We start from the raw sequence: 14571 nt of genomic DNA on the forward strand, positions 1-14571 counted from the left end.
TCAGCAGGTAAAGAAAGGTGAAAAACTATCCGAAACAGGCAAGAAGAATGAGGCACCAGGGGAGACAAGATACAGCTGGTAATTGGTAGCAAAATACTGAGACTTCGAACTTAAGGTGCTCATTTTCATCTCAGCATCAATTGAATGCTGATGATGTCCCTTTGTTAACATTCATGATGTGGGACTAATCTCGTCATAGTCTATTAGACTCTGGATACAATCTGAGGGAAGATTTATGGGTGGTAGATAGCTACTAGGGATGGGGAAGGTATTGCTTTCTTTTGCCTTTCACAGCAGACCGACCTGATCCAGTGCTCCTGAACTTGCTTGCAGATCGGGCTGCAACATCTATTCAGATTACACACTTTTCTGGATTTTGTAAATACGCTTTTCTGGATTTTGTAACTAATTCTTGATGCGCAGAAAGTGCTCACCCCAAAAATATGTATTTTACATAAAGGTTGTGTGCAAAATGTGTATTTTTTATGGGCAGATGCATTGAAAAGTATATATTTTATATTAAAAGTGCATACAAGATGCATACAAATAAATGATCATATGCTACATTATTATTATTATTATTATTATTATTATTATTATTATTATTATTATTATTAAATTTCGTATACCACCCTCCAGCTGTAGTTCACATGGTGGTTCACAACATAGGATGGGAGGGTAGGGAATCCAGCTTCAACTGACCTGACTGAAGACCAGGAGCTGAACTCTTCACTCAGGTCTACCACAAAGCCACGCCAACCCCCTGCTTGCCTGTGACCGGTCCATTCAAATGCAGCTTGCCTGTTATAGGCTTGTTTGAATACAAGCCTCCCAGCAACCTATGCAGCCAGAGGAGGAAGGAGTGTAATCTCCCAATGGTCATACAGTGCTGGAAGTTTGCCCCAGGCTCAGACTGTGGTTGCACCGAGCTGCAATCGCCACTTGCTATCATACAAGGTAAGTGGTCCCTTTCCCCCTCCCCTCTTTCTCTGTGGGCTTTCACTGGCTCTACAGTCTCCCAAATACAATATCTCACAACAGAAAGATGACTTAAATTGTTTTTTTAATGAAAAATCATTGCTTAATCCAATATATAACTATAAACACTGTTATATGTAGTCTATATATAACATGACAAGTTACAGTAAAGCAAAGGCAATGTGTGGTTGCATATTAATGTGTTTTGCTGCATTTTCCTCCCCTGGAAATTACTGTCCCATTCTGAAGCAGTGCAGTGAAATGAATTAAAAGTTTCGTTTCATTTCAGTACAATGGCTACACTGGAGCTCATTACTGAAGCATTCTAATGTCCTTAGAACAATCAATAATGTCATGAACATTTCAGCAAAAACTTTGGCACCAGTAAAATGTTGACCTCAGCTGCAGCTTTTTAAGGCTGGAATTGTTGGCCTATACAAGCAAACAATTCCAGAATCACTGGGTTGTATCTAAGTTCTACTCAGAGAAGACACAATGAAATTAATGGCCCTAAGGAAGTCATGTCCATTAATTTCAGTGGCCCTGTTCTGTGTACGACTACAGTTGGATATAACACTGACTTTTAAAAGGCAGTTGTTAGGTGCAAAGGAAATCCAGAATGTAGCTCCCTAAGTTACTGATGTAGCAAATTTAACTGCATTTTCTGTGCTTTACATTCTCCTTTACTCATTTATGTGGATGTCCAGCAATGAAGAGGTTAATGATTTATAAATGGGAAACCTGGGAGAACAGAGAAGCAAAGAGATTGTTATGGTTACAAGATCTTCATGGCATATACATTTGAAAGCAGCTTTGCTATTCTGGAGGTGTAAAGCAGCTCTAATATTCAGAAGCTCACAGCCTAAGAAGTTATTTGCAAGGTGCCTTTTCTAGGAACAAGATGGTTACTGTAGATGTCATAGCAATCCAAGCATTCTAGAATTTGATTGAACCACTGGCTGCAGCTCAGATATTGGTAGAGAAATTATTAATATTGACGGTATATTCACACATAGTCTGCTGCCTGTGCCAAAGATAGTCATTACTTGAAGCTGAAAGAAGCTTTGCAGAAGACACTTCTTCAGGCAAGAAAGAGGATAAAGTCTTCAGAGCAGTCCCTGAGGCTACTGGCAATTTTAAGTGATGCTCATAATCTCCCCCTCCCTCACCAAATAGGACCTAACACAGCCCCAAAACAAATAACACAGCCAAAAAAGGTAAACCCTCCTCTGCAAGCAAACAACAACAAAGCCAAAAATTCAATTAAAAAACTGGGAGAGCACCAAGGAAGTTGTCAGAGTCACATTGGTGAATCCACAGCTAGATGATCTGCTTATCTTGCATCAATTTGACATTGATTACCCTGCTTACTAATTCATATTCCAACTCAAAGTATCAGCATAACTTCTAAAGACCTAAGCATTTTGGGACAAGGCTTTTTGAAAGCCTACCCATATCCAAATTAGCCTCCCTAACCCTTAAGACTGGGACGCGGGTGGTGCTGTGGGTTAAACCACAGAGCCTAGGACTTGCCGATCAGAAGGTCAGCGGTTCGAATCCCCGCGACGGGGTGAGCTTCTGTTGCTCGGTCCTTGCTCCTGCCAACCTAGCAGTTCGAAAGGACATCAAAGTGCAAGTAGTTAAATAGGTACCGCTCCGGCGGGAAGGTAAATGGTGTTTCCGTGCACCACTCTGGTTCTTCAGAAGCGGCTTAGTCATGCTGGCCACATGACCCAGAAGCTGTACGCCGGCTCCCTCGGCCAATAAAGCAGGATGAATGCCGCAACCTCAGAGTCGGTCACGACTGGACCTAATGGTCAGGGGTCCCTTTACCTTTTTAACTCTTAAGACTGGCCGCAGGCTTAGATGCCACCTATTTGATCTGTCTTTAAGTAATTTCAGGTACCAAGGACACATATTTTTCAGTGGTGGCCTGAAATATTTAAGACCCCCTTCTCTGAAAATCTGGTCAAACCCTCACTGGTGGTTTTTAAAGAAAGGAAACTGTAAACATTTCATCAAGCATTTTGTCCGGTTGGTTTTAGGTAGGCTCACAATGTTTTGATTGCTACTGTTCTTGTAGATGATTATTATATATCATGGTGCCTTGTTCTTATGCTTACTTTGTAAACTGTCTCATGAGAACATTTCCCCCAAAAGGCTGGATGTCAATATTTCAAATAAATAAATCTGGGCATCCTGTCCCAAAACAATATAAGCAGCTGGAGTTTAAACCGGACAAAATCACAGCAGACAATTAGCCCAATTAAGCATGAGCCTTTTTGCTCTGCTGTGTGGGAGGCAGAAAGAGGGTCAGCTACTGAGTCTCCCGCAATTATTTATTATCCTTTCAAACCTTCTTAACTCAAATACATTAATTAATCCCCTTGTGTGAATGTTCTCGACTTTGAATTTGCTTATGGAAATGCATCCTCAGAAAAGCTGTTGTGTAACTTTGCCTCCTCCCTTGAGGGCTTGAAAGGAAGCCTATAATTGGTACATCTTTGTTGAGTATCTTTTGCAGTGTGTTGGCTCTGCAATGTGCTTATGATCCCAGGTAAAGCCTTGTTTGAAATCTTCTGATGGGCTTATGTAAATGGAAGCTTTGGGTACATAAGGAACTGGGGTTCAGGAAGTGTATTTCACACACGGCAAGGGACAAATATCCTGGATTAACAGCTTCACACTGTTACTAGTCCCTGAGGAGCCTACAGTAGGATTTCATCCTCACCAAAGCTGATTTAATTAGTAACACTTTAAAAAGAAGAAGACATCATTGCATTAAAAAAAACCAACAAACTTTGGGGCTGGGGGATGTTCTAATCATACTTCATGTTTGACCCCTGGATGTGATACATGAATATCATGATACAGTGGTACTTTGGTTCTCAAATGGCTTGGCTGCTAAACGGCTTGGCTCCCGAACGCCGCAAACCCAGAAGTGAGTGTTCCAGTTTGCGAATGTTTTTCAGAAGCTGAATGTCCGACGCGGCTTCCGATTGAGTGCAGGAAGCTCCTGCAGCCAATCGGAAGCTGCACCTTGGTTTTCAAACCATTTCGGGAGTCGAACAGACTCCCGGAACAGATTGCATTCGAGAACCAAGGTACCACTATATCTGCTTTCTAGCTTTCCCCCAAAGTTCTGAATATTTTATTTTTACTACTTTCTCTTAGATGCAGCATACTCATTCAAAGCCTGGTCTTATAATGTCTGGAGTCTACAGAATCTGGTTCTGGACTTCCAGTGCTGATAGCAGGATCTATTGATCATTGATGGAGCATCCCTTATGTAATGAAGCAGTGAAGTACAGTGGTACCTCGGGTTACATACGCTTCAGGTTACATACGCTTCATGTTACAGACTCTGCTAACCCAGAAATAGTACCTTGGGTTAAGAACTTTGCTTCAGGATGAGAACAGAAATCGTGCTCCGGCGGAGCGGCAGCAGCAGGAGGCCCCATTAGCTAAAGTGGTGCTTCAGGTTAAGAACAGTTTCAGGTTAACTACGGACCTCCGGAACAAATTAAGTACTTAACCTGAGGTACCACTGTACATAGGAAACTTTAAGAATGGCATGAGCATAAGGAGAGTGGAAAGGGTAAGGTTTTGTATCTTGAGATCTCTGGAAACATTTTTCTGAAGCACAGCATACTTATAGTAGCTATCAGTATGTTGCCTTATCTCCACAGTTAGTTACTCACTTTAATGTCATTTTGGTGTCAGTTGAAGACCTTTTTATTTTCCTAGGCCTTTCGCATTTGAAGGAGTTTTTAATCAAGGGCTGCTGGTTTTATGTTGCTTTTCTCACAACAGTTTTATTGTACTTTAATGTCTATAAATTTCCCAAATAATTATACATTGAAAGCTGGTCTAAAAATCAGCTATACAGATTTCTTATTAATCATACCATGGCACTTTCAGAGGGTTGCGTTCCCTCAATTCCTGAATTCAATGGTCCATTTCAAAGAGTTCATTGTGAACAAGTAGGCCTCAGAGTGTCCTTTTCTTGGTTTGCTTAAAGTGTCATTTGTTTAACCCCTTGAATCTTTTCGACAAGGGAGTGCAGCAGTCGGGCTGAAAACGGTTCCCCAACACTGCTATGCAGAAATGTACACAGCCTTCCAAACATTCCTTCCTCCAGTAGTTTTAAAGTATGACAAATGGTTCTAAAGATTTTAAGTAGCCCCTATATGCAGCAGAATATTGTTCATCAACTGTTTGTGTGTGTGTTTTTCACCACCATCTGGCTCATCCTCTAGTGGCTGAATGAGCAGCTGCAGCGATGAACGTCTCTCATTTACAAATTTTCATGCATATGACTCTGTTCATGGGGAGCCAGTATCATGCTAAATAATGGCGTTTTATGGCAAAGGAAATATCCTAGCAGTCCGTTAGGAAACTCTCTGTGAAAACGAACCATATGCCGCATCATTTCTCGCACTGGAAGGGTAGCAGTGTTTTGTGAGCTTTAAGGAATTAAATGCTAATGATCCATTTACTTGAAATTTCAAGTGTGCTTTCAAAATTAATAATGCACTGAAGATTTTGTACAGAGCGGATGAACAATTGTGATCAAGAACATTAGAAAGGTTCGATACAGTAAGATTAAAGTTTTATGCAGCTCAACACTATGCGTCTTTATTCAGAACTAGGTCCCACTGCATTCTGTGGGGCTTACTTCCAAGTAACTGTGGATAGGGGTGCGGCCTAAAATTATGTAAATTTAAATAGTTATCAAACAGGCAGAAAATAATTTGATACTCATGCACCCATTTACAAAGATCTTCACCCATTTCTTAAACATTAGATTTCCATTATTTTGCTTTTAAAGTATGAGTGACTAAGAAAAAGAAACATGATTGAGAAAAAGAAACAAACACTATTTTATTCATCCAGACTTCTCTTGAATGGGGCAGTTTCCAACCAACTAACGTTTGCCAGTCTTCTCTGCCTGTCCTGCCCATCGTAGTTTCCATAGTCTTCATTCCTTTCTGACTTACCCATACATACTGTGTTACACACCAATCTCTGCTGAGCGGTAGCAAGAGATTCCAGGGGTCTTGGCACTTAATCAGGGTTTGTGTCCACAGCAATGGATGCAAAGACATCTTAAGTACCATCCCTATGTCTCTCTGTAACAGCCAACGAGCCCTTCAGTCCCCACATCAAGGAAGTGTTCCTTCTTCCCAGGAATCCCTGCTCCCAAAACGTCTGTTGTAAAAGGGCATCCTCTCTTCTTGTGGTAACAATAAGCCGTTCCCTCTTTGTGCATATAACAATCTCACATCTGTGATCATATACTGAAATAATCTTTTTCTAGTTGTATATTCATAAGTCCGAACAGAAAGAGTTCTAGTTTCTGTTGAATATTAACCCTCAAAATCTTCTGTATCAATGTGTGTATTTGTATCCAATGTTGAGGGTGTTGTTGTTTTTTAGCTTTTTTACATGTCCACCAAGCATGATAAAATGTTCCTCCAAGTTACTGGCACTTCCAACAAACATTTGGAACATTTTTAATACTTTCTAAATAATTTCCCGAAGGGATGCGGGTGGCGCTGTAGTGTAAACCACTGAACCTTGGGCTTGCCAATCGGAAGGTCGGCGGTTCGAATCCTCACGATGGGGTGAGCTCCCGTTGTTCGGTCCCAGCTCCTGCCAACCTAGCAGTTCTAAAGCGCGTCAAACTGCAAGTAGATAAATAGGTACCACTCCGGCGGGAAGGTAAACGGCGTTTCCGTGCGCTGCTCTGGTTTTGCCAGAAGCGGCTTACTCATGCTGGCCATGTGAGCCAGAAAAACTGTCTGAGGACAAATGTCGGCTCCCTCGGCCAGTAAGGCAAGATGAGCACTGCAACGCCAGAGTTGTTCACGACTGGACTTAACTGTCAGGGGTCCTTTACCTTTTAAATAACTTCCCAGGCATTAGAGACCAATGGTGCATCATTTTGTAAGAATTCTTTTTTAACCCTTGTATTTTAACCCTTGTGACCCCATATGTTCCACTGTTTTATCTGTATATTATGACCAAAGCCATGATTAAATTGCCCATTTAATCATGCATTCTTTAACTTGGTCCTCTTCCATTTCAAATTTCAACAAAAGGTTATAAATTTTTGATATAACAGGTTCATCATCATTACTCAATTGCATTTCAAAATCCATCCTAAGTTTGCATGCGTAATAAATACTCATGCCAACTTTGTTCCATACTCCGTCTTTTTATCCAACTTAAATCTCTCGGCTAATTGGAATTGAGAAAACCACTGGATTATAACCTTCCACTGTTAATTGTTCCCTTGTTTTAATTTTACAATCTCTTTGATTCCACTCTAATAAACTTTTGATAGGTTAACCATTTCTCTTTACCTGTCACATAATGGTGTCTTTGTGCATAACCTAATTTTATATCTATTCCAGATTCTTAGTTTGGCACATCTAATAAAGTGGTTCTTAAAGTCCACACTTACTTAAGCTTTAGCATACCACAAATATCCTTGCCAGCCAAACATTAAGTCATGTCCTTCTAATTCCAAAAGTCTCTTCTTTCTCAATGTCATCCATTCCTTCGTCCATACTAAGCAACAAGATGCAAAACACATTCTTGAGTCAAATAAACCCAATCCTCCCCTTTCCTTTGCATCTTGCAAAACTTTAAATTTAACTTGTGATTTTCCCCCTCTATGATATCAGCTTAGATAGGTCTTTTGTCATTATTTAAACGGTAAACCAGTGGTCAAAATAGGTATTGTTTGACACAAAAACATCATTTTAGGCAATTCATCTTCATCACAGAAATCCTACCTAACATTGGCAATTTTAGTTTCTCTCATCTTGGCATATATCTTTTTATTTCAGCCATTTCTTAACATAATATTACATTTAGATTCACAAGTTTTGCTTGATTACAAGCTTTATTACTCATGCCAACTTCACTTCTTTTGGCTTTTCTCAAAGTGGTTTATATCTAATGCCCTAATTAAAAAACATTACCTTACTTTTGTTCACACTTTGTGGCTTCAGCTGCTTTTAAGATTAGAACTATTTGCTGAAACAGGGATTTTAATTTCTTTGTACTTTACTTCTGGTCAATTTTTAAAAAACAGGTTTTTGTTTTTCCAAAAATATTTTTTGTATACTTCCTCTGCCCCTGCGGGGACTTCTAGGTGAAGAGCTCTTATTGACGTGATTCTGCCAAGTGAGTTTTCCTCCAAGATGAGAAGAAACAAAGATTTCCAATAAGTTCATAAAGGGCAAACAAGTTTTCTGTAAACTCTAATGCAATTTTAGGAAGAGCTGAATGATGATGTAGAAATATAGCAAAATCATAAGACAGGAATAAAAATATGAATAATACTAAAGAGAACATGGTAATTGCATTATTATTTATTCTCTGGGGCAAAGGAGATTTGAGACAAATTTTTATGAAAAGTGATAGGCCTAGTTCCTTCAATTGTATCCAATGGGGACTTTGCATTAGCAGATAGCACTACCATCTGCACAAAATGGGGTGTGTGTTTTTTTTGTAATCCTTCCTAATAGGGTTGGGGGAGGAATTTGGTTCAGCTTGCCTGTTTTACGCTCACATGTTCAGCTGCCATGAACCCACTGCTATAGTAATAATAATAATAATAATAATTGTATCCCGCCCTCCCCAGTCGAGGCTGGGCTCAGAGCGGCTAAAATCATAAACAACTACAGGGCACCACCATCCAAAAGACCACTCTTGACAAATCGTGTCCTCCATCATTGAAGGCATGTGTTGCAGTGAGATCACCTAAACTGCCTCCCTGTTGTGGGGCAGGACCGTTTGGATAGCCACAACACCCCATTGGTTGCCCCTCGGTTGCTGGGGTAGAAATTTGCCCCTCAGTTGCTAGAGTAGAAATTTGGCCTGTTGGGTCGTCTGTTGGCTACCGAGGGGCTATTTAAGCTGCTGCACGTTACTGGGAGCTTTCTCTTTCCTGTGATGAGCATCGGATCCCTGCCCTCCCACCCTATATTTAGGGCTGCTCTTTGGCCTTGCTATGCCTGTCTAGGGGTCGTCTGTTTTGGAGCAGGGGCCCGGTAGGAATTTTGCCGTTTGGCTGATTGGCTATTGCCATTTGGTTTTTGCCTACCGTGTAGCAAATTGTCACAACTTTGTAAGGTTGGCGATTAGCCATTGGTTCAATGTTTTGTGGAGGAGAAGTGGTTGGCTGTGCCTGCCCCTCCATCGCTGCTGCTAGAGAATTCCATTAAAGGAATCCAGGGGCTCACCTTGCTTTTGTCCGAACCCTGTCAAGGGGCTAGGGCCATGCCAGAGCCCCTGGGAGCATCTGGGGTGAGCTGTGAGATTGAAGCCAGCTTCTCACTCCCCCAGGATGCTTTCCCTTACAGACATATGGTGGTGCCCAGTGTCAGTCCTGTTCCTGCCACTGTGCAGGTTCAGGTAGTCTAGAACCGATGCCTAAGCAACCACTCACATTCTGTAATCAATAAAGCTGTGGCCAAAATTCTGTGTCTATTGTGTCATTATTTTGGGGGTTGTTTAGGGGGGTCTTCACATGCAACGTTCTATGAATCAAATTAGGCCACAACTTTATTGATTACAGATGTAAGGCATTTGGCCTAGGCAAAACTGATATCAACCATGCCATCTGCTGGATGATTGACCAAGGGATCAAACCAGTGCCAAGGAGGCCCTAGGGCAAATAGGTGACACCTTTCCAAGAGCGCCAACTCGAGGAGTACTATAGCCCTCCATGATCCCTTTAATGGGATACTCCATTCCATTGGAGGGGCAGGTAGAGGCTTAGAACCTCCTCTCTTACTACGGCTAAAGTTTTACTCAACGCCTCAAATCATCATCAAAACTCTGATGATTGCTCTGAGGTAGGCAGAAGATCCCAGGTCAGCCAATAGACCTGGAGGAAAAATTCCTTCCTGGCCCCGAATACGGTGACCAACTTTGTCCGTAGCAAGGTGAGATACCAACCTACCCACAGAAGTGGGTGCCCTGTGTGAGGTGGACCCACTTTTATGCCTGTGAAGCAGACTTGAATGAAGTCCTCATGGGGACCCTGTCAGGTCTATTGGAATTTCAGGACACAATTTAATCCATTAAATGAAGTCTTGACCTCACGGGGTGGCCCACCACACATATTTACAAACTTCCAAACAGATTTAATAATCTAGAAGAAGAAGAAGAAGAAGAGTTTGGATTTGATATCCCACCTTTCACTCCCCTTCAGGAGTCTCAAAGCGGCTAACATTCTCCTTTCCCTTCCTCCCCTACAACAAACACTCTGTGAGGTAAGTGGGGCTGAGAGACTTCAAAGAACTGTGACTGGCCCAAGGTCACCCAGCAGCTGCAGGTGGAGGAGCGGAGACGCGAACCCGGTTCCCCAGATTACGTGACTACCGCTCTTAACCACTACACCACACTGGCTCTCTATCCTGTGACTCATCAATGACATGTATTTTGCAAAGCTCACAAAGCTTATCAGCCAGACAAAATCACCTCATATCTAAATTGCATTGGTCTATGCAATTACTACAAAGATTTCACTCTGAATGAGCTACTGAGAACAAATATGCAAATGAAAAGAACAAGGACTCTAACAACTATAAAATATTGTTGGTATGTTTGCTTACAAATGAAATCGCAGGACTTATTTTGACAGTGGTTATTAATCTTTCCTTAGATCCAGACTTAACATTTGCCTTAACAAATGTCAATCCGTTTCATTGGGTACTTCAGCATTTTCCCTTTATTGTCTTAAACCAACATATTCCTTTCCAAGGAAAGAGGCTGACAGCCAAAGTGTATTCTAGTCTCTTTTGCCAGCTGATTTTCAGGGAAGCTGTTGTGTCATGTTCTGAGAGAGCCAAATGGACAGATGGCACGAGAGACCAGTTCTTTAGTATAGATTTCCATTCTTCCAGTGCTAAACACCCATCACAAGAATGGATTCATTCCAATTGTTCACTGGCTTCCAAACACAACTGACGTGCCTATTACTACCATCCAAAGGAAACAAATGAACTAAAAACATATCAAATGCACAGTGAATTTTGCCCTTGGTGTTGATGATCTAGACAGGCAACATCTAAGATCGCTTACTGCTGCTTCATATTTATGATTCTAAATTTATGATTCTAACACACACACAAATGTTACTAGGCTTGTTCTCATCATGATGCAATCCATAGTTTTGCTGTGGAACTAATGAATGGAAAGACTGCAAACCAGTTGTCTATCCACCTCAGTGGACATTTGGAATTCAGTCCTGATTTTCATCATCAATGCTTATAGAATAAATTGTGGGTTGAATGAACATTGAATATCTGTGAAGCTGTTAATACCAAGCTACCATTTTAAAACTCTGGGAAGACTATAGGACTATGCAATAGTCTACACTGGGTTGTGAGGTCAACTATTTGAGCGCAATCTTATTTTATGAGTTCATGTTCTTGGACAGAGATAATCTGGCCACTGTTACCCATGCTCTGGTAATCCCTAGAATTGACAGATAAATTGTGTTGTACTTATGGCTTCCTTTAATGGGAACTTCAAAACACAGCTGCTAAGCTGTTGGCTGGGACCAATAAGCATGAAACAATCTTGTTGGTATGGAAATATTTTCAAAGACTTCCAGTTCATTTCAAAACACAATTCAAAGTGCTAGTGTTTACCTTTAAAGCTCTATACACCTTGGGTTTAAACTACCTGAGGGAACACCTGTCTACAACCTCTTGTCATCTTCAGAAGCTTTCCACTAAGTGCCACCATCATCTGAGGCAAGATAAGTAGAGAATGAGAGAGCCACAACTGTGCTGGCCTAACTGTTAGAATTGCCTCCCAGGAACATTCTTATACCTTCAGCACCAGGCAAAGACGTTATTCATCTCCCAGGCATTTTCAGTTTCTCTTTCTTTAGATGCTGTTGTGGTATTGTGTGTCTTCATGTAAATTTTTGTAGTTCAAAAGCACACCAGTACAAGTAGATAAATAGGTACCACTGCAGTGGGAAGGTAAACGATATTTCCGTGCACTCTAGTTTCCGTCACGGTGTTCCACTGCACCAGAAGTGGTTTAGTCATGCTGGCCACATGATCCGGACAAACACTGGCTCCCTCGGCCTGAAAGCAAGATGAACACCACAACCCCAGAGTCGCATTTGACTGGACTTAACCATCCAGGAGTCCTTTACCTTTTTACCATATAAATGACCGTGAGGAAACCCAGTCTTTAGCACTGAATCGGAACAAATGGCAGTCAGGTTTTCTGAGGATTTCCATTTGTTGCAATTTAACAGGGTTTGGGGGGGGCATTGAGAAAACTGTTCGAACCTGTGCCTAGAAAGCATGGGGCATGCAGAAATTTGAACAAGTCCTGAGGGTTTACAAGAACAAAGTCCAGTTCCAGACTGACAAATGTTGCCTTCCGAATATGAATGGAATTGCAATCCCCTCTTCAGCAACCTAACTTGAAGGGAGGAGGTTGGAGAAAGAGCAGCAGCCAAGAGTGATGGTGGCAAGCATCTGAGCAACTGAAAGGGAATCGCAGTGGCAAGGCATGCCTGCTCTATTTCGCAACCAAAATAATTCATTTGTGTGCAGTTCTACACAACTGAAAACTCGTCACCAGCAGCAGCAGCAACAGCAACAAAAAATATCAGAGTAAGTAAACAACCTCCAAACACTTATTTATAATCTCCCGGAGAATTTGAGGGTTTCTTTTATTAAAAACTAAAACATTAGTTCACATAATTCAACTCCCAACGTTTACATTAATCTTCTCTCCCCGAAAGATGGAGCCCTGGTGATGTAGAGCTTATCCGGTGACTGGTAAATATAGGAATTGTTCTCAAAAGCCTGAAGACAAGAAATAATGAGTCTCCTGAGTTAAAGAAAAGATCTTAAAACAAAAGACATTTTTACATGCTGATGCACGAGCTCCAACAGGGACAAAACAAAGCTACAGAAGATCTTATTGAATGGAGAAATTGATGAGGATGCTTTGCAGCCATAGCAATAAAGCAAGAGGGTGCCCCCCCCAAAAAAAACCCCAACCTGCAAATGCTGTTAATGTAACTGAAAATGCCATGGTACATATGGGAAGCTTATATAGTTTTCATTGATATTACTACAACTGTAGTAGGCTAGTCCTTATTTTTCTGACAGTTTTCTAACCTGAAATAACTACTCACCAGCAGCAATAGGTCACATGACAAATAAAGGGAACAGACCATGCAACAAGCCCGGATGCCAATAGTGTCCCCATATCTATTCAGGTAACGCTATTACAGGGCCTAATGAAGTCAGCCACAACACCTGACAAGAATTTATGTTCTGTTCATTTGAGCCTGAATAGAGACAGTGGTTTCATGACCTACTACAGGCTGAGATTGATGACAAGCAGAAAGAAATCACTTGGGCCCAAAGAGTTATTCTAGCTACACAATGAGTGCTGCTTTTTACAAGCACTGAAGTAGGGTTGTGCTTGGGTCAATTTGGGTTGACCTGGGATTAACCAGGTAAAACTGAAGCAATGCTTTTCCTTATTTCTGCCCCATCCCACCTTATTTAGGGTATAAAACCCTGACTAAACACACGATTGGGAGGGCAGAGAGAAAGAAAGCCATGGGTTGTTTTTTTTCTACCCTGCTTCCCAAATGGTTGTGCAGATAGGCTCTGAATCATCCCAGGCCAGATTGGGGCCACTTCAAAGCACTGACTAAAACCTCGAATTTTTTTTGGAGGGGGGCTGCACAGCCCTATTCTAGAGTGTCTGTGAAACATGGCACACACCAGACTTGGAGAAACACTGGGGAATAAATAATAACATCCAACTGAGATGGAAAGGAAAGAAAACATCAAGATCACAATAATAATGAATAGGACTGAGTAAGATAAATGGAATGGAATGGCATCACAGAGATTAATTTAAAGAAGATGTACACAGAAAACTCCCAGACCCAGAACTATCTCTAGAGGGGGGATAATACTGTTCCCTAAACTAAAGGAAAAACAAACAATACCAAGAAGAGATAAATCAAAACAGCATGAAATGGATTACAAGATGATGAATGATTAGAAGTAAATAAAGAATAGAAAAGGGTGGCAATCCGAACAGATTGAAAATAAATATGTTGGTAATGTTGGCCCTCAGAATCAGGCTATACATTAGGGAAGCCATGGTAGTGTTGCTGAAAACCATCCATATCATGCTTGGTAACATCTCAGAGTATGTATTATGTAAAGCAGTGTTATCTCAGTGTGACTTTCGAGCACCCCTTAGAGCTAGGTTGTTTGTTGTTCAGGCCCAGGGGATGCCATGTTCCCACAGAGAGTCCTGCCATTCCATGCAGTAATACCGAGAAGAATTTGCTATCCAATGGCAAAGGCATATTGTGAATGTCACATGGCAGCCAACGACAGGGAGTGAAGGCATTAAAATATATGCATTGTGGATGTAAATTCCCAGGTATCAAAAAAGGCTATTTATGTATGCCACTACTGCGCCCCGTTGTTTTGTTGGCCCCAAAATGGAAAACGAGCGAGGTCCCAACCAAAGAAGAACGACAACTTAAACTGATGGAATATGTGC

This window comes from Podarcis filfolensis, assembly GCF_964270895.1.
Source record: "Podarcis filfolensis genome assembly, chromosome: 9".
NCBI classification, from domain to species: domain Eukaryota; kingdom Metazoa; phylum Chordata; class Lepidosauria; order Squamata; family Lacertidae; genus Podarcis; species Podarcis filfolensis.